General features: G+C 47.5%; 32 non-coding genes across 32 annotated transcripts; all 32 read right to left on the reverse strand.

Moving 5' to 3' along the window:
* Positions 1–344: 344 nt before the first annotated feature.
* On the reverse strand, positions 345–426 carry Trnas-aga. Its single transcript has one exon. It is a non-coding gene; the product is annotated as a tRNA-Ser (tRNA).
* A 459-nt stretch (positions 427–885) lies between these two features.
* On the reverse strand, positions 886–967 carry Trnas-aga. Its single transcript has one exon. It is a non-coding gene; the product is annotated as a tRNA-Ser (tRNA).
* Positions 968–1,426: 459 nt separating this feature from the next.
* Trnas-aga lies at positions 1,427–1,508 on the reverse strand. Its single transcript has one exon. It is a non-coding gene; the product is annotated as a tRNA-Ser (tRNA).
* Positions 1,509–1,967: 459 nt separating this feature from the next.
* Trnas-aga lies at positions 1,968–2,049 on the reverse strand. The gene has a single exon. It is a non-coding gene; the product is annotated as a tRNA-Ser (tRNA).
* Positions 2,050–2,508: 459 nt separating this feature from the next.
* On the reverse strand, positions 2,509–2,590 carry Trnas-aga. The gene has a single exon. It is a non-coding gene; the product is annotated as a tRNA-Ser (tRNA).
* A 459-nt stretch (positions 2,591–3,049) lies between these two features.
* On the reverse strand, positions 3,050–3,131 carry Trnas-aga. The gene has a single exon. It is a non-coding gene; the product is annotated as a tRNA-Ser (tRNA).
* A 459-nt stretch (positions 3,132–3,590) lies between these two features.
* On the reverse strand, positions 3,591–3,672 carry Trnas-aga. Its single transcript has one exon. It is a non-coding gene; the product is annotated as a tRNA-Ser (tRNA).
* Positions 3,673–4,131: 459 nt separating this feature from the next.
* On the reverse strand, positions 4,132–4,213 carry Trnas-aga. Its single transcript has one exon. It is a non-coding gene; the product is annotated as a tRNA-Ser (tRNA).
* A 459-nt stretch (positions 4,214–4,672) lies between these two features.
* Trnas-aga lies at positions 4,673–4,754 on the reverse strand. The gene has a single exon. It is a non-coding gene; the product is annotated as a tRNA-Ser (tRNA).
* Positions 4,755–5,213: 459 nt separating this feature from the next.
* Trnas-aga lies at positions 5,214–5,295 on the reverse strand. Its single transcript has one exon. It is a non-coding gene; the product is annotated as a tRNA-Ser (tRNA).
* Positions 5,296–5,754: 459 nt separating this feature from the next.
* On the reverse strand, positions 5,755–5,836 carry Trnas-aga. Its single transcript has one exon. It is a non-coding gene; the product is annotated as a tRNA-Ser (tRNA).
* Positions 5,837–6,295: 459 nt separating this feature from the next.
* Positions 6,296–6,377, reverse strand: Trnas-aga. The gene has a single exon. It is a non-coding gene; the product is annotated as a tRNA-Ser (tRNA).
* Positions 6,378–6,836: 459 nt separating this feature from the next.
* On the reverse strand, positions 6,837–6,918 carry Trnas-aga. The gene has a single exon. It is a non-coding gene; the product is annotated as a tRNA-Ser (tRNA).
* A 459-nt stretch (positions 6,919–7,377) lies between these two features.
* On the reverse strand, positions 7,378–7,459 carry Trnas-aga. Its single transcript has one exon. It is a non-coding gene; the product is annotated as a tRNA-Ser (tRNA).
* A 459-nt stretch (positions 7,460–7,918) lies between these two features.
* Trnas-aga lies at positions 7,919–8,000 on the reverse strand. The gene has a single exon. It is a non-coding gene; the product is annotated as a tRNA-Ser (tRNA).
* A 459-nt stretch (positions 8,001–8,459) lies between these two features.
* Trnas-aga lies at positions 8,460–8,541 on the reverse strand. Its single transcript has one exon. It is a non-coding gene; the product is annotated as a tRNA-Ser (tRNA).
* A 459-nt stretch (positions 8,542–9,000) lies between these two features.
* Trnas-aga lies at positions 9,001–9,082 on the reverse strand. Its single transcript has one exon. It is a non-coding gene; the product is annotated as a tRNA-Ser (tRNA).
* A 459-nt stretch (positions 9,083–9,541) lies between these two features.
* Positions 9,542–9,623, reverse strand: Trnas-aga. The gene has a single exon. It is a non-coding gene; the product is annotated as a tRNA-Ser (tRNA).
* Positions 9,624–10,082: 459 nt separating this feature from the next.
* Trnas-aga lies at positions 10,083–10,164 on the reverse strand. Its single transcript has one exon. It is a non-coding gene; the product is annotated as a tRNA-Ser (tRNA).
* Positions 10,165–10,623: 459 nt separating this feature from the next.
* On the reverse strand, positions 10,624–10,705 carry Trnas-aga. The gene has a single exon. It is a non-coding gene; the product is annotated as a tRNA-Ser (tRNA).
* Positions 10,706–11,164: 459 nt separating this feature from the next.
* Trnas-aga lies at positions 11,165–11,246 on the reverse strand. The gene has a single exon. It is a non-coding gene; the product is annotated as a tRNA-Ser (tRNA).
* A 459-nt stretch (positions 11,247–11,705) lies between these two features.
* Positions 11,706–11,787, reverse strand: Trnas-aga. The gene has a single exon. It is a non-coding gene; the product is annotated as a tRNA-Ser (tRNA).
* A 459-nt stretch (positions 11,788–12,246) lies between these two features.
* Positions 12,247–12,328, reverse strand: Trnas-aga. Its single transcript has one exon. It is a non-coding gene; the product is annotated as a tRNA-Ser (tRNA).
* A 459-nt stretch (positions 12,329–12,787) lies between these two features.
* Positions 12,788–12,869, reverse strand: Trnas-aga. The gene has a single exon. It is a non-coding gene; the product is annotated as a tRNA-Ser (tRNA).
* Positions 12,870–13,328: 459 nt separating this feature from the next.
* Positions 13,329–13,410, reverse strand: Trnas-aga. Its single transcript has one exon. It is a non-coding gene; the product is annotated as a tRNA-Ser (tRNA).
* A 459-nt stretch (positions 13,411–13,869) lies between these two features.
* On the reverse strand, positions 13,870–13,951 carry Trnas-aga. The gene has a single exon. It is a non-coding gene; the product is annotated as a tRNA-Ser (tRNA).
* A 459-nt stretch (positions 13,952–14,410) lies between these two features.
* On the reverse strand, positions 14,411–14,492 carry Trnas-aga. Its single transcript has one exon. It is a non-coding gene; the product is annotated as a tRNA-Ser (tRNA).
* Positions 14,493–14,951: 459 nt separating this feature from the next.
* Positions 14,952–15,033, reverse strand: Trnas-aga. Its single transcript has one exon. It is a non-coding gene; the product is annotated as a tRNA-Ser (tRNA).
* Positions 15,034–15,492: 459 nt separating this feature from the next.
* On the reverse strand, positions 15,493–15,574 carry Trnas-aga. The gene has a single exon. It is a non-coding gene; the product is annotated as a tRNA-Ser (tRNA).
* Positions 15,575–16,033: 459 nt separating this feature from the next.
* Positions 16,034–16,115, reverse strand: Trnas-aga. Its single transcript has one exon. It is a non-coding gene; the product is annotated as a tRNA-Ser (tRNA).
* Positions 16,116–16,574: 459 nt separating this feature from the next.
* Positions 16,575–16,656, reverse strand: Trnas-aga. Its single transcript has one exon. It is a non-coding gene; the product is annotated as a tRNA-Ser (tRNA).
* A 459-nt stretch (positions 16,657–17,115) lies between these two features.
* Trnas-aga lies at positions 17,116–17,197 on the reverse strand. Its single transcript has one exon. It is a non-coding gene; the product is annotated as a tRNA-Ser (tRNA).
* Between the last annotated feature and the right edge of the window lie 172 nt (positions 17,198–17,369).

The raw sequence follows: 17,369 nt of genomic DNA on the forward strand, positions 1-17,369 counted from the left end.
GTGGAAACCAAGGGGAACATGTGGTCAAGAGTGTGACTGTAGTCGCCCTCCATATTCTTTTGCAATATCTCCTATCCATGCACACCTAATGTTGTAGCCTAGTTTTGTGGTAAATGTTGGGTTTGCTCCCGGAAAGACAGCCACAGGCACTGAAGGGGTTACGTACCCGTGTAAAACGAGGTTGCTGGCATGGCATTCTCGAGGTAGGTGATACGTGCCACTCTGTGTATAGCTTGGGTATCTTTCTAGCACCTAAAATGGACAAGGTCTCATATTCCCCACGTACGTGGACCATGATGTCGCAAGTCTGCATGTGGTTAGCGGAAAACAGTTGTAAAAGAATGCGTCGTCGGCAGGATTCGAACCTGCGCGGGAAGATCCCAATAGATTTCTAGTCTATCGCCTTAACCACTCGGCCACGACGACTGCTGCTTTGAGTGGGAAACATGCGCCTTGAATATGCCAACACAATTCTCCACATGCAAGTAACTTTCAATAAAACACACTGAGTGGATTCCCGATTGTCTTGATCTCAGACTTTGTGGAAACCAAGGGGAACATGTGGTCAAGAGTGTGACTGTAGTCGCCCTCCATATTCTTTTGCAATATCTCCTATCCATGCACACCTAATGTTGTAGCCTAGTTTTGTGGTAAATGTTGGGTTTGCTCCCGGAAAGACAGCCACAGGCACTGAAGGGGTTACGTACCCGTGTAAAACGAGGTTGCTGGCATGGCATTCTCGAGGTAGGTGATACGTGCCACTCTGTGTATAGCTTGGGTATCTTTCTAGCACCTAAAATGGACAAGGTCTCATATTCCCCACGTACGTGGACCATGATGTCGCAAGTCTGCATGTGGTTAGCGGAAAACAGTTGTAAAAGAATGCGTCGTCGGCAGGATTCGAACCTGCGCGGGAAGATCCCAATAGATTTCTAGTCTATCGCCTTAACCACTCGGCCACGACGACTGCTGCTTTGAGTGGGAAACATGCGCCTTGAATATGCCAACTCAATTCTCCACATGCAAGTAACTTTCAATAAAACACACTGAGTGGATTCCCGATTGTCTTGATCTCAGACTTTGTGGAAACCAAGGGGAACATGTGGTCAAGAGTGTGACTGTAGTCGCCCTCCATATTCTTTTGCAATATCTCCTATCCATGCACACCTAATGTTGTAGCCTAGTTTTTTGGTAAATGTTGGGTTTGCTCCCGGAAAGACAGCCACAGGCACTGAAGGGGTTACGTACCCGTGTAAAACGAGGTTGCTGGCATGGCATTCTCGAGGTAGGTGATACGTGCCACTCTGTGTATAGCTTGGGTATCTTTCTAGCACCTTAAATGGACAAGGTCTCATATTCCCCACGTACGTGGACCATGATGTCGCAAGTCTGCATGTGGTTAGCGGAAAACAGTTGTAAAAGAATGCGTCGTCGGCAGGATTCGAACCTGCGCGGGAAGATCCCAATAGATTTCTAGTCTATCGCCTTAACCACTCGGCCACGACGACTGCTGCTTTGAGTGGGAAACATGCGCCTTGAATATGCCAACTCAATTCTCCACATGCAAGTAACTTTCAATAAAACACACTGAGTGGATTCCCGATTGTCTTGATCTCAGACTTTGTGGAAACCAAGGGGAACATGTGGTCAAGAGTGTGACTGTAGTCGCCCTCCATATTCTTTTGCAATATCTCCTATCCATGCACACCTAATGTTGTAGCCTAGTTTTTTGGTAAATGTTGGGTTTGCTCCCGGAAAGACAGCCACAGGCACTGAAGGGGTTACGTACCCGTGTAAAACGAGGTTGCTGGCATGGCATTCTCGAGGTAGGTGATACGTGCCACACTGTGTATAGCTTGGGTATCTTTCTAGCACCTAAAATGGACAAGGTCTCATATTCCCCACGTACGTGGACCATGATGTCGCAAGTCTGCATGTGGTTAGCGGAAAACAGTTGTAAAAGAATGCGTCGTCGGCAGGATTCGAACCTGCGCGGGAAGATCCCAATAGATTTCTAGTCTATCGCCTTAACCACTCGGCCACGACGACTGCTGCTTTGAGTGGGAAACATGCGCCTTGAATATGCCAACTCAATTCTCCACATGCAAGTAACTTTCAATAAAACACACTGAGTGGATTCCCGATTGTCTTGATCTCAGACTTTGTGGAAACCAAGGGGAACATGTGGTCAAGAGTGTGACTGTAGTCGCCCTCCATATTCTTTTGCAATATCTCCTATCCATGCACACCTAATGTTGTAGCCTAGTTTTTTGGTAAATGTTGGGTTTGCTCCCGGAAAGACAGCCACAGGCACTGAAGGGGTTACGTACCCGTGTAAAACGAGGTTGCTGGCATGGCATTCTCGAGGTAGGTGATACGTGCCACACTGTGTATAGCTTGGGTATCTTTCTAGCACCTAAAATGGACAAGGTCTCATATTCCCCACGTACGTGGACCATGATGTCGCAAGTCTGCATGTGGTTAGCGGAAAACAGTTGTAAAAGAATGCGTCGTCGGCAGGATTCGAACCTGCGCGGGAAGATCCCAATAGATTTCTAGTCTATCGCCTTAACCACTCGGCCACGACGACTGCTGCTTTGAGTGGGAAACATGCGCCTTGAATATGCCAACTCAATTCTCCACATGCAAGTAACTTTCAATAAAACACACTGAGTGGATTCCCGATTGTCTTGATCTCAGACTTTGTGGAAACCAAGGGGAACATGTGGTCAAGAGTGTGACTGTAGTCGCCCTCCATATTCTTTTGCAATATCTCCTATCCATGCACACCTAATGTTGTAGCCTAGTTTTTTGGTAAATGTTGGGTGTGCTCCCGGAAAGACAGCCACAGGCACTGAAGGGGTTACGTACCCGTGTAAAACGAGGTTGCTGGCATGGCATTCTCGAGGTAGGTGATACGTGCCACTCTGTGTATAGCTTGGGTATCTTTCTAGCACCTAAAATGGACAAGGTCTCATATTCCCCACGTACGTGGACCATGATGTCGCAAGTCTGCATGTGGTTAGCGGAAAACAGTTGTAAAAGAATGCGTCGTCGGCAGGATTCGAACCTGCGCGGGAAGATCCCAATAGATTTCTAGTCTATCGCCTTAACCACTCGGCCACGACGACTGCTGCTTTGAGTGGGAAACATGCGCCTTGAATATGCCAACTCAATTCTCCACATGCAAGTAACTTTCAATAAAACACACTGAGTGGATTCCCGATTGTCTTGATCTCAGACTTTGTGGAAACCAAGGGGAACATGTGGTCAAGAGTGTGACTGTAGTCGCCCTCCATATTCTTTTGCAATATCTCCTATCCATGCACACCTAATGTTGTAGCCTAGTTTTTTGGTAAATGTTGGGTTTGCTCCCGGAAAGACAGCCACAGGCACTGAAGGGGTTACGTACCCGTGTAAAACGAGGTTGCTGGCATGGCATTCTCGAGGTAGGTGATACGTGCCACTCTGTGTATAGCTTGGGTATCTTTCTAGCACCTAAAATGGACAAGGTCTCATATTCCCCACGTACGTGGACCATGATGTCGCAAGTCTGCATGTGGTTAGCGGAAAACAGTTGTAAAAGAATGCGTCGTCGGCAGGATTCGAACCTGCGCGGGAAGATCCCAATAGATTTCTAGTCTATCGCCTTAACCACTCGGCCACGACGACTGCTGCTTTGAGTGGGAAACATGCGCCTTGAATATGCCAACTCAATTCTCCACATGCAAGTAACTTTCAATAAAACACACTGAGTGGATTCCCGATTGTCTTGATCTCAGACTTTGTGGAAACCAAGGGGAACATGTGGTCAAGAGTGTGACTGTAGTCGCCCTCCATATTCTTTTGCAATATCTCCTATCCATGCACACCTAATGTTGTAGCCTAGTTTTTTGGTAAATGTTGGGTTTGCTCCCGGAAAGACAGCCACAGGCACTGAAGGGGTTACGTACCCGTGTAAAACGAGGTTGCTGGCATGGCATTCTCGAGGTAGGTGATACGTGCCACTCTGTGTATAGCTTGGGTATCTTTCTAGCACCTAAAATGGACAAGGTCTCATATTCCCCACGTACGTGGACCATGATGTCGCAAGTCTGCATGTGGTTAGCGGAAAACAGTTGTAAAAGAATGCGTCGTCGGCAGGATTCGAACCTGCGCGGGAAGATCCCAATAGATTTCTAGTCTATCGCCTTAACCACTCGGCCACGACGACTGCTGCTTTGAGTGGGAAACATGCGCCTTGAATATGCCAACTCAATTCTCCACATGCAAGTAACTTTCAATAAAACACACTGAGTGGATTCCCGATTGTCTTGATCTCAGACTTTGTGGAAACCAAGGGGAACATGTGGTCAAGAGTGTGACTGTAGTCGCCCTCCATATTCTTTTGCAATATCTCCTATCCATGCACACCTAATGTTGTAGCCTAGTTTTTTGGTAAATGTTGGGTGTGCTCCCGGAAAGACAGCCACAGGCACTGAAGGGGTTACGTACCCGTGTAAAACGAGGTTGCTGGCATGGCATTCTCGAGGTAGGTGATACGTGCCACTCTGTGTATAGCTTGGGTATCTTTCTAGCACCTAAAATGGACAAGGTCTCATATTCCCCACGTACGTGGACCATGATGTCGCAAGTCTGCATGTGGTTAGCGGAAAACAGTTGTAAAAGAATGCGTCGTCGGCAGGATTCGAACCTGCGCGGGAAGATCCCAATAGATTTCTAGTCTATCGCCTTAACCACTCGGCCACGACGACTGCTGCTTTGAGTGGGAAACATGCGCCTTGAATATGCCAACTCAATTCTCCACATGCAAGTAACTTTCAATAAAACACACTGAGTGGATTCCCGATTGTCTTGATCTCAGACTTTGTGGAAACCAAGGGGAACATGTGGTCAAGAGTGTGACTGTAGTCGCCCTCCATATTCTTTTGCAATATCTCCTATCCATGCACACCTAATGTTGTAGCCTAGTTTTGTGGTAAATGTTGGGTTTGCTCCCGGAAAGACAGCCACAGGCACTGAAGGGGTTACGTACCCGTGTAAAACGAGGTTGTTGGCATGGCATTCTCGAGGTAGGTGATACGTGCCACTCTGTGTATAGCTTGGGTATCTTTCTAGCACCTAAAATGGACAAGGTCTCATATTCCCCACGTACGTGGACCATGATGTCGCAAGTCTGCATGTGGTTAGCGGAAAACAGTTGTAAAAGAATGCGTCGTCGGCAGGATTCGAACCTGCGCGGGAAGATCCCAATAGATTTCTAGTCTATCGCCTTAACCACTCGGCCACGACGACTGCTGCTTTGAGTGGGAAACATGCGCCTTGAATATGCCAACTCAATTCTCCACATGCAAGTAACTTTCAATAAAACACACTGAGTGGATTCCCGATTGTCTTGATCTCAGACTTTGTGGAAACCAAGGGGAACATGTGGTCAAGAGTGTGACTGTAGTCGCCCTCCATATTCTTTTGCAATATCTCCTATCCATGCACACCTAATGTTGTAGCCTAGTTTTTTGGTAAATGTTGGGTTTGCTCCCGGAAAGACAGCCACAGGCACTGAAGGGGTTACGTACCCGTGTAAAACGAGGTTGTTGGCATGGCATTCTCGAGGTAGGTGATACGTGCCACTCTGTGTATAGCTTGGGTATCTTTCTAGCACCTAAAATGGACAAGGTCTCATATTCCCCACGTACGTGGACCATGATGTCGCAAGTCTGCATGTGGTTAGCGGAAAACAGTTGTAAAAGAATGCGTCGTCGGCAGGATTCGAACCTGCGCGGGAAGATCCCAATAGATTTCTAGTCTATCGCCTTAACCACTCGGCCACGACGACTGCTGCTTTGAGTGGGAAACATGCGCCTTGAATATGCCAACTCAATTCTCCACATGCAAGTAACTTTCAATAAAACACACTGAGTGGATTCCCGATTGTCTTGATCTCAGACTTTGTGGAAACCAAGGGGAACATGTGGTCAAGAGTGTGACTGTAGTCGCCCTCCATATTCTTTTGCAATATCTCCTATCCATGCACACCTAATGTTGTAGCCTAGTTTTGTGGTAAATGTTGGGTTTGCTCCCGGAAAGACAGCCACAGGCACTGAAGGGGTTACGTACCCGTGTAAAACGAGGTTGCTGGCATGGCATTCTCGAGGTAGGTGATACGTGCCACTCTGTGTATAGCTTGGGTATCTTTCTAGCACCTAAAATGGACAAGGTCTCATATTCCCCACGTACGTGGACCATGATGTCGCAAGTCTGCATGTGGTTAGCGGAAAACAGTTGTAAAAGAATGCGTCGTCGGCAGGATTCGAACCTGCGCGGGAAGATCCCAATAGATTTCTAGTCTATCGCCTTAACCACTCGGCCACGACGACTGCTGCTTTGAGTGGGAAACATGCGCCTTGAATATGCCAACACAATTCTCCACATGCAAGTAACTTTCAATAAAACACACTGAGTGGATTCCCGATTGTCTTGATCTCAGACTTTGTGGAAACCAAGGGGAACATGTGGTCAAGAGTGTGACTGTAGTCGCCCTCCATATTCTTTTGCAATATCTCCTATCCATGCACACCTAATGTTGTAGCCTAGTTTTGTGGTAAATGTTGGGTTTGCTCCCGGAAAGACAGCCACAGGCACTGAAGGGGTTACGTACCCGTGTAAAACGAGGTTGCTGGCATGGCATTCTCGAGGTAGGTGATACGTGCCACTCTGTGTATAGCTTGGGTATCTTTCTAGCACCTAAAATGGACAAGGTCTCATATTCCCCACGTACGTGGACCATGATGTCGCAAGTCTGCATGTGGTTAGCGGAAAACAGTTGTAAAAGAATGCGTCGTCGGCAGGATTCGAACCTGCGCGGGAAGATCCCAATAGATTTCTAGTCTATCGCCTTAACCACTCGGCCACGACGACTGCTGCTTTGAGTGGGAAACATGCGCCTTGAATATGCCAACACAATTCTCCACATGCAAGTAACTTTCAATAAAACACACTGAGTGGATTCCCGATTGTCTTGATCTCAGACTTTGTGGAAACCAAGGGGAACATGTGGTCAAGAGTGTGACTGTAGTCGCCCTCCATATTCTTTTGCAATATCTCCTATCCATGCACACCTAATGTTGTAGCCTAGTTTTGTGGTAAATGTTGGGTTTGCTCCCGGAAAGACAGCCACAGGCACTGAAGGGGTTACGTACCCGTGTAAAACGAGGTTGCTGGCATGGCATTCTCGAGGTAGGTGATACGTGCCACTCTGTGTATAGCTTGGGTATCTTTCTAGCACCTAAAATGGACAAGGTCTCATATTCCCCACGTACGTGGACCATGATGTCGCAAGTCTGCATGTGGTTAGCGGAAAACAGTTGTAAAAGAATGCGTCGTCGGCAGGATTCGAACCTGCGCGGGAAGATCCCAATAGATTTCTAGTCTATCGCCTTAACCACTCGGCCACGACGACTGCTGCTTTGAGTGGGAAACATGCGCCTTGAATATGCCAACTCAATTCTCCACATGCAAGTAACTTTCAATAAAACACACTGAGTGGATTCCCGATTGTCTTGATCTCAGACTTTGTGGAAACCAAGGGGAACATGTGGTCAAGAGTGTGACTGTAGTCGCCCTCCATATTCTTTTGCAATATCTCCTATCCATGCACACCTAATGTTGTAGCCTAGTTTTGTGGTAAATGTTGGGTTTGCTCCCGGAAAGACAGCCACAGGCACTGAAGGGGTTACGTACCCGTGTAAAACGAGGTTGCTGGCATGGCATTCTCGAGGTAGGTGATACGTGCCACTCTGTGTATAGCTTGGGTATCTTTCTAGCACCTAAAATGGACAAGGTCTCATATTCCCCACGTACGTGGACCAGGATGTCGCAAGTCTGCATGTGGTTAGCGGAAAACAGTTGTAAAAGAATGCGTCGTCGGCAGGATTCGAACCTGCGCGGGAAGATCCCAATAGATTTCTAGTCTATCGCCTTAACCACTCGGCCACGACGACTGCTGCTTTGAGTGGGAAACATGCGCCTTGAATATGCCAACTCAATTCTCCACATGCAAGTAACTTTCAATAAAACACACTGAGTGGATTCCCGATTGTCTTGATCTCAGACTTTGTGGAAACCAAGGGGAACATGTGGTCAAGAGTGTGACTGTAGTCGCCCTCCATATTCTTTTGCAATATCTCCTATCCATGCACACCTAATGTTGTAGCCTAGTTTTTTGGTAAATGTTGGGTGTGCTCCCGGAAAGACAGCCACAGGCACTGAAGGGGTTACGTACCCGTGTAAAACGAGGTTGCTGGCATGGCATTCTCGAGGTAGGTGATACGTGCCACTCTGTGTATAGCTTGGGTATCTTTCTAGCACCTAAAATGGACAAGGTCTCATATTCCCCACGTACGTGGACCACGATGTCGCAAGTCTGCATGTGGTTAGCGGAAAACAGTTGTAAAAGAATGCGTCGTCGGCAGGATTCGAACCTGCGCGGGAAGATCCCAATAGATTTCTAGTCTATCGCCTTAACCACTCGGCCACGACGACTGCTGCTTTGAGTGGGAAACATGCGCCTTGAATATGCCAACTCAATTCTCCACATGCAAGTAACTTTCAATAAAACACACTGAGTGGATTCCCGATTGTCTTGATCTCAGACTTTGTGGAAACCAAGGGGAACATGTGGTCAAGAGTGTGACTGTAGTCGCCCTCCATATTCTTTTGCAATATCTCCTATCCATGCACACCTAATGTTGTAGCCTAGTTTTGTGGTAAATGTTGGGTTTGCTCCCGGAAAGACAGCCACAGGCACTGAAGGGGTTACGTACCCGTGTAAAACGAGGTTGCTGGCATGGCATTCTCGAGGTAGGTGATACGTGCCACTCTGTGTATAGCTTGGGTATCTTTCTAGCACCTAAAATGGACAAGGTCTCATATTCCCCACGTACGTGGACCACGATGTCGCAAGTCTGCATGTGGTTAGCGGAAAACAGTTGTAAAAGAATGCGTCGTCGGCAGGATTCGAACCTGCGCGGGAAGATCCCAATAGATTTCTAGTCTATCGCCTTAACCACTCGGCCACGACGACTGCTGCTATGAGTGGGAAACATGCGCCTTGAATATGCCAACTCAATTCTCCACATGCAAGTAACTTTCAATAAAACACACTGAGTGGATTCCCGATTGTCTTGATCTCAGACTTTGTGGAAACCAAGGGGAACATGTGGTCAAGAGTGTGACTAGAGTCGCCCTCCATATTCTTTTGCAATATCTCCTATCCATGCACACCTAATGTTGTAGCCTAGTTTTTTGGTAAATGTTGGGTTTGCTCCCGGAAAGACAGCCACAGGCACTGAAGGGGTTACGTACCCGTGTAAAACGAGGTTGCTGGCATGGCATTCTCGAGGTAGGTGATACGTGCCACACTGTGTATAGCTTGGGTATCTTTCTAGCACCTAAAATGGACAAGGTCTCATATTCCCCACGTACGTGGACCATGATGTCGCAAGTCTGCATGTGGTTAGCGGAAAACAGTTGTAAAAGAATGCGTCGTCGGCAGGATTCGAACCTGCGCGGGAAGATCCCAATAGATTTCTAGTCTATCGCCTTAACCACTCGGCCACGACGACTGCTGCTTTGAGTGGGAAACATGCGCCTTGAATATGCCAACTCAATTCTCCACATGCAAGTAACTTTCAATAAAACACACTGAGTGGATTCCCGATTGTCTTGATCTCAGACTTTGTGGAAACCAAGGGGAACATGTGGTCAAGAGTGTGACTGTAGTCGCCCTCCATATTCTTTTGCAATATCTCCTATCCATGCACACCTAATGTTGTAGCCTAGTTTTTTGGTAAATGTTGGGTGTGCTCCCGGAAAGACAGCCACAGGCACTGAAGGGGTTACGTACCCGTGTAAAACGAGGTTGCTGGCATGGCATTCTCGAGGTAGGTGATACGTGCCACTCTGTGTATAGCTTGGGTATCTTTCTAGCACCTAAAATGGACAAGGTCTCATATTCCCCACGTACGTGGACCATGATGTCGCAAGTCTGCATGTGGTTAGCGGAAAACAGTTGTAAAAGAATGCGTCGTCGGCAGGATTCGAACCTGCGCGGGAAGATCCCAATAGATTTCTAGTCTATCGCCTTAACCACTCGGCCACGACGACTGCTGCTTTGAGTGGGAAACATGCGCCTTGAATATGCCAACTCAATTCTCCACATGCAAGTAACTTTCAATAAAACACACTGAGTGGATTCCCGATTGTCTTGATCTCAGACTTTGTGGAAACCAAGGGGAACATGTGGTCAAGAGTGTGACTGTAGTCGCCCTCCATATTCTTTTGCAATATCTCCTATCCATGCACACCTAATGTTGTAGCCTAGTTTTTTGGTAAATGTTGGGTTTGCTCCCGGAAAGACAGCCACAGGCACTGAAGGGGTTACGTACCCGTGTAAAACGAGGTTGCTGGCATGGCATTCTCGAGGTAGGTGATACGTGCCACTCTGTGTATAGCTTGGGTATCTTTCTAGCACCTAAAATGGACAAGGTCTCATATTCCCCACGTACGTGGACCATGATGTCGCAAGTCTGCATGTGGTTAGCGGAAAACAGTTGTAAAAGAATGCGTCGTCGGCAGGATTCGAACCTGCGCGGGAAGATCCCAATAGATTTCTAGTCTATCGCCTTAACCACTCGGCCACGACGACTGCTGCTTTGAGTGGGAAACATGCGCCTTGAATATGCCAACTCAATTCTCCACATGCAAGTAACTTTCAATAAAACACACTGAGTGGATTCCCGATTGTCTTGATCTCAGACTTTGTGGAAACCAAGGGGAACATGTGGTCAAGAGTGTGACTGTAGTCGCCCTCCATATTCTTTTGCAATATCTCCTATCCATGCACACCTAATGTTGTAGCCTAGTTTTTTGGTAAATGTTGGGTGTGCTCCCGGAAAGACAGCCACAGGCACTGAAGGGGTTACGTACCCGTGTAAAACGAGGTTGCTGGCATGGCATTCTCGAGGTAGGTGATACGTGCCACTCTGTGTATAGCTTGGGTATCTTTCTAGCACCTAAAATGGACAAGGTCTCATATTCCCCACGTACGTGGACCATGATGTCGCAAGTCTGCATGTGGTTAGCGGAAAACAGTTGTAAAAGAATGCGTCGTCGGCAGGATTCGAACCTGCGCGGGAAGATCCCAATAGATTTCTAGTCTATCGCCTTAACCACTCGGCCACGACGACTGCTGCTTTGAGTGGGAAACATGCGCCTTGAATATGCCAACTCAATTCTCCACATGCAAGTAACTTTCAATAAAACACACTGAGTGGATTCCCGATTGTCTTGATCTCAGACTTTGTGGAAACCAAGGGGAACATGTGGTCAAGAGTGTGACTGTAGTCGCCCTCCATATTCTTTTGCAATATCTCCTATCCATGCACACCTAATGTTGTAGCCTAGTTTTGTGGTAAATGTTGGGTTTGCTCCCGGAAAGACAGCCACAGGCACTGAAGGGGTTACGTACCCGTGTAAAACGAGGTTGCTGGCATGGCATTCTCGAGGTAGGTGATACGTGCCACTCTGTGTATAGCTTGGGTATCTTTCTAGCACCTAAAATGGACAAGGTCTCATATTCCCCACGTACGTGGACCACGATGTCGCAAGTCTGCATGTGGTTAGCGGAAAACAGTTGTAAAAGAATGCGTCGTCGGCAGGATTCGAACCTGCGCGGGAAGATCCCAATAGATTTCTAGTCTATCGCCTTAACCACTCGGCCACGACGACTGCTGCTATGAGTGGGAAACATGCGCCTTGAATATGCCAACTCAATTCTCCACATGCAAGTAACTTTCAATAAAACACACTGAGTGGATTCCCGATTGTCTTGATCTCAGACTTTGTGGAAACCAAGGGGAACATGTGGTCAAGAGTGTGACTGTAGTCGCCCTCCATATTCTTTTGCAATATCTCCTATCCATGCACACCTAATGTTGTAGCCTAGTTTTTTGGTAAATGTTGGGTTTGCTCCCGGAAAGACAGCCACAGGCACTGAAGGGGTTACGTACCCGTGTAAAACGAGGTTGCTGGCATGGCATTCTCGAGGTAGGTGATACGTGCCACACTGTGTATAGCTTGGGTATCTTTCTAGCACCTAAAATGGACAAGGTCTCATATTCCCCACGTACGTGGACCATGATGTCGCAAGTCTGCATGTGGTTAGCGGAAAACAGTTGTAAAAGAATGCGTCGTCGGCAGGATTCGAACCTGCGCGGGAAGATCCCAATAGATTTCTAGTCTATCGCCTTAACCACTCGGCCACGACGACTGCTGCTTTGAGTGGGAAACATGCGCCTTGAATATGCCAACTCAATTCTCCACATGCAAGTAACTTTCAATAAAACACACTGAGTGGATTCCCGATTGTCTTGATCTCAGACTTTGTGGAAACCAAGGGGAACATGTGGTCAAGAGTGTGACTGTAGTCGCCCTCCATATTCTTTTGCAATATCTCCTATCCATGCACACCTAATGTTGTAGCCTAGTTTTTTGGTAAATGTTGGGTGTGCTCCCGGAAAGACAGCCACAGGCACTGAAGGGGTTACGTACCCGTGTAAAACGAGGTTGCTGGCATGGCATTCTCGAGGTAGGTGATACGTGCCACTCTGTGTATAGCTTGGGTATCTTTCTAGCACCTAAAATGGACAAGGTCTCATATTCCCCACGTACGTGGACCATGATGTCGCAAGTCTGCATGTGGTTAGCGGAAAACAGTTGTAAAAGAATGCGTCGTCGGCAGGATTCGAACCTGCGCGGGAAGATCCCAATAGATTTCTAGTCTATCGCCTTAACCACTCGGCCACGACGACTGCTGCTTTGAGTGGGAAACATGCGCCTTGAATATGCCAACTCAATTCTCCACATGCAAGTAACTTTCAATAAAACACACTGAGTGGATTCCCGATTGTCTTGATCTCAGACTTTGTGGAAACCAAGGGGAACATGTGGTCAAGAGTGTGACTGTAGTCGCCCTCCATATTCTTTTGCAATATCTCCTATCCATGCACACCTAATGTTGTAGCCTAGTTTTTTGGTAAATGTTGGGTTTGCTCCCGGAAAGACAGCCACAGGCACTGAAGGGGTTACGTACCCGTGTAAAACGAGGTTGCTGGCATGGCATTCTCGAGGTAGGTGATACGTGCCACTCTGTGTATAGCTTGGGTATCTTTCTAGCACCTAAAATGGACAAGGTCTCATATTCCCCACGTACGTGGACCATGATGTCGCAAGTCTGCATGTGGTTAGCGGAAAACAGTTGTAAAAGAATGCGTCGTCGGCAGGATTCGAACCTGCGCGGGAAGATCCCAATAGATTTCTAGTCTATCGCCTTAACCACTCGGCCACGACGACTGCTGCTTTGAGTGGGAAACATGCGCCTTGAATATGCCAACTCAATTCTCCACATGCAAGTAACTTTCAATAAAACACACTGAGTGGATTCCCGATTGTCTTGATCTCAGACTTTGTGGAAACCAAGGGGAACATGTGGTCAAGAGTGTGACTGTAGTCGCCCTCCATATTCTTTTGCAATATCTCCTATCCATGCACACCTAATGTTGTAGCCTAGTTTTTTGGTAAATGTTGGGTGTGCTCCCGGAAAGACAGCCACAGGCACTGAAGGGGTTACGTACCCGTGTAAAACGAGGTTGCTGGCATGGCATTCTCGAGGTAGGTGATACGTGCCACTCTGTGTATAGCTTGGGTATCTTTCTAGCACCTAAAATGGACAAGGTCTCATATTCCCCACGTACGTGGACCATGATGTCGCAAGTCTGCATGTGGTTAGCGGAAAACAGTTGTAAAAGAATGCGTCGTCGGCAGGATTCGAACCTGCGCGGGAAGATCCCAATAGATTTCTAGTCTATCGCCTTAACCACTCGGCCACGACGACTGCTGCTTTGAGTGGGAAACATGCGCCTTGAATATGCCAACTCAATTCTCCACATGCAAGTAACTTTCAATAAAACACACTGAGTGGATTCCCGATTGTCTTGATCTCAGACTTTGTGGAAACCAAGGGGAACATGTGGTCAAGAGTGTGACTGTAGTCGCCCTCCATATTCTTTTGCAATATCTCCTATCCATGCACACCTAATGTTGTAGCCTAGTTTTTTGGTAAATGTTGGGTTTGCTCCCGGAAAGACAGCCACAGGCACTGAAGGGGTTACGTACCCGTGTAAAACGAGGTTGCTGGCATGGCATTCTCGAGGTAGGTGATACGTGCCACTCTGTGTATAGCTTGGGTATCTTTCTAGCACCTAAAATGGACAAGGTCTCATATTCCCCACGTACGTGGACCATGATGTCGCAAGTCTGCATGTGGTTAGCGGAAAACAGTTGTAAAAGAATGCGTCGTCGGCAGGATTCGAACCTGCGCGGGAAGATCCCAATAGATTTCTAGTCTATCGCCTTAACCACTCGGCCACGACGACTGCTGCTTTGAGTGGGAAACATGCGCCTTGAATATGCCAACACAATTCTCCACATGCAAGTAACTTTCAATAAAACACACTGAGTGGATTCCCGATTGTCTTGATCTCAGACTTTGTGGAAACCAAGGGGAACATGTGGTCAAGAGTGTGACTGTAGTCGCCCTCCATATTCTTTTGCAATATCTCCTATCCATGCACACCTAATGTTGTAGCCTAGTTTTGTGGTAAATGTTGGGTTTGCTCCCGGAAAGACAGCCACAGGCACTGAAGGGGTTACGTACCCGTGTAAAACGAGGTTGCTGGCATGGCATTCTCGAGGTAGGTGATACGTGCCACTCTGTGTATAGCTTGGGTATCTTTCTAGCACCTAAAATGGACAAGGTCTCATATTCCCCACGTACGTGGACCATGATGTCGCAAGTCTGCATGTGGTTAGCGGAAAACAGTTGTAAAAGAATGCGTCGTCGGCAGGATTCGAACCTGCGCGGGAAGATCCCAATAGATTTCTAGTCTATCGCCTTAACCACTCGGCCACGACGACTGCTGCTTTGAGTGGGAAACATGCGCCTTGAATATGCCAACTCAATTCTCCACATGCAAGTAACTTTCAATAAAACACACTGAGTGGATTCCCGATTGTCTTGATCTCAGACTTTGTGGAAACCAAGGGGAACATGTGGTCAAGAGTGTGACTGTAGTCGCCCTCCATATTCTTTTGCAATATCTCCTATCCATGCACACCTAATGTTGTAGCCTAGTTTTTTGGTAAATGTTGGGTGTGCTCCCGGAAAGACAGCCACAGGCACTGAAGGGGTTACGTACCCGTGTAAAACGAGGTTGCTGGCATGGCATTCTCGAGGTAGGTGATACGTGCCACTCTGTGTATAGCTTGGGTATCTTTCTAGCACCTAAAATGGACAAGGTCTCATATTCCCCACGTACGTGGACCATGATGTCGCAAGTCTGCATGTGGTTAGCGGAAAACAGTTGTAAAAGAATGCGTCGTCGGCAGGATTCGAACCTGCGCGGGAAGATCCCAATAGATTTCTAGTCTATCGCCTTAACCACTCGGCCACGACGACTGCTGCTTTGAGTGGGAAACATGCGCCTTGAATATGCCAACTCAATTCTCCACATGCAAGTAACTTTCAATAAAACACACTGAGTGGATTCCCGATTGTCTTGATCTCAGACTTTGTGGAAACCAAGGGGAACATGTGGTCAAGAGTGTGACTGTAGTCGCCCTCCATATTCTTTTGCAATATCTCCTATCCATGCACACCTAATGTTGTAGCCTAGTTTTGTGGTAAATGTTGGGTTTGCTCCCGGAAAGACAGCCACAGGCACTGAAGGGGTTACGTACCCGTGTAAAACGAGGTTGCTGGCATGGCATTCTCGAGGTAGGTGATACGTGCCACTCTGTGTATAGCTTGGGTATCTTTCTAGCACCTAAAATGGACAAGGTCTCATATTCCCCACGTACGTGGACCACGATGTCGCAAGTCTGCATGTGGTTAGCGGAAAACAGTTGTAAAAGAATGCGTCGTCGGCAGGATTCGAACCTGCGCGGGAAGATCCCAATAGATTTCTAGTCTATCGCCTTAACCACTCGGCCACGACGACTGCTGCTTTGAGTGGGAAACATGCGCCTTGAATATGCCAACTCAATTCTCCACATGCAAGTAACTTTCAATAAAACACACTGAGTGGATTCCCGATTGTCTTGATCTCAGACTTTGTGGAAACCAAGGGGAACATGTGGTCAAGAGTGTGACTGTAGTCGCCCTCCATATTCTTTTGCAATATCTCCTATCCATGCACACCTAATGTTGTAGCCTAGTTTTTTGGTAAATGTTGGGTGTGCTCCCGGAAAGACAGCCACAGGCACTGAAGGGGTTACGTACCCGTGTAAAACGAGGTTGCTGGCATGGCATTCTCGAGGTAGGTGATACGTGCCACTCTGTGTATAGCTTGGGTATCTTTCTAGCACCTAAAATGGACAAGGTCTCATATTCCCCACGTACGTGGACCACGATGTCGCAAGTCTGCATGTGGTTAGCGGAAAACAGTTGTAAAAGAATGCGGCGTCGGCAGGATTCGAACCTGCGCGGGAAGATCCCAATAGATTTCTAGTCTATCGCCTTAACCACTCGGCCACGACGACTGCTGCTTTGAGTGGGAAACATGCGCCTTGAATATGCCAACTCAATTCTCCACATGCAAGTAACTTTCAATAAAACACACTGAGTGGATTCCCGATTGTCTTGATCTCAGACTTTGTGGAAACCAAGGGGAACATGTGGTCAAGAGTGTGACTGTAGTCGCCCTCCATATTCTTTTGCAATATCTCCTATCCATGCACACCTAATGTTGTAGCCTAGTTTTGTGGTAAATGTTGGGTTTGCTCCCGGAAAGACAGCCACAGGCACTGAAGGGGTTACGTACCCGTGTAAAACGAGGTTGCTGGCATGGCATTCTCGAGGTAGGTGATACGTGCCACTCTGTGTATAGCTTGGGTATCTTTCTAGCACCTAAAATGGACAAGGTCTCATATTCCCCACGTACGTGGACCACGATGTCGCAAGTCTGCATGTGGTTAGCGGAAAACAGTTGTAAAAGAATGCGTCGTCGGCAGGATTCGAACCTGCGCGGGAAGATCCCAATAGATTTCTAGTCTATCGCCTTAACCACTCGGCCACGACGACTGCTGCTTTGAGTGGGAAACATGCGCCTTGAATATGCCAACTCAATTCTCCACATGCAAGTAACTTTCAATAAAACACACTGAGTGGATTCCCGATTGTCTTGATCTCAGACTTTGTGGAAACCAAGGGGAACATGTGGTCAAGAGTGTGACTGTAGTCGCCCTCCATATTC

Source organism: Haliotis rufescens, unplaced genomic scaffold (assembly GCF_023055435.1).
Source record: "Haliotis rufescens isolate VD_foot unplaced genomic scaffold, xgHalRufe1.0.p SCAF_13, whole genome shotgun sequence".
In the NCBI taxonomy this organism is placed as follows: domain Eukaryota; kingdom Metazoa; phylum Mollusca; class Gastropoda; order Lepetellida; family Haliotidae; genus Haliotis; species Haliotis rufescens.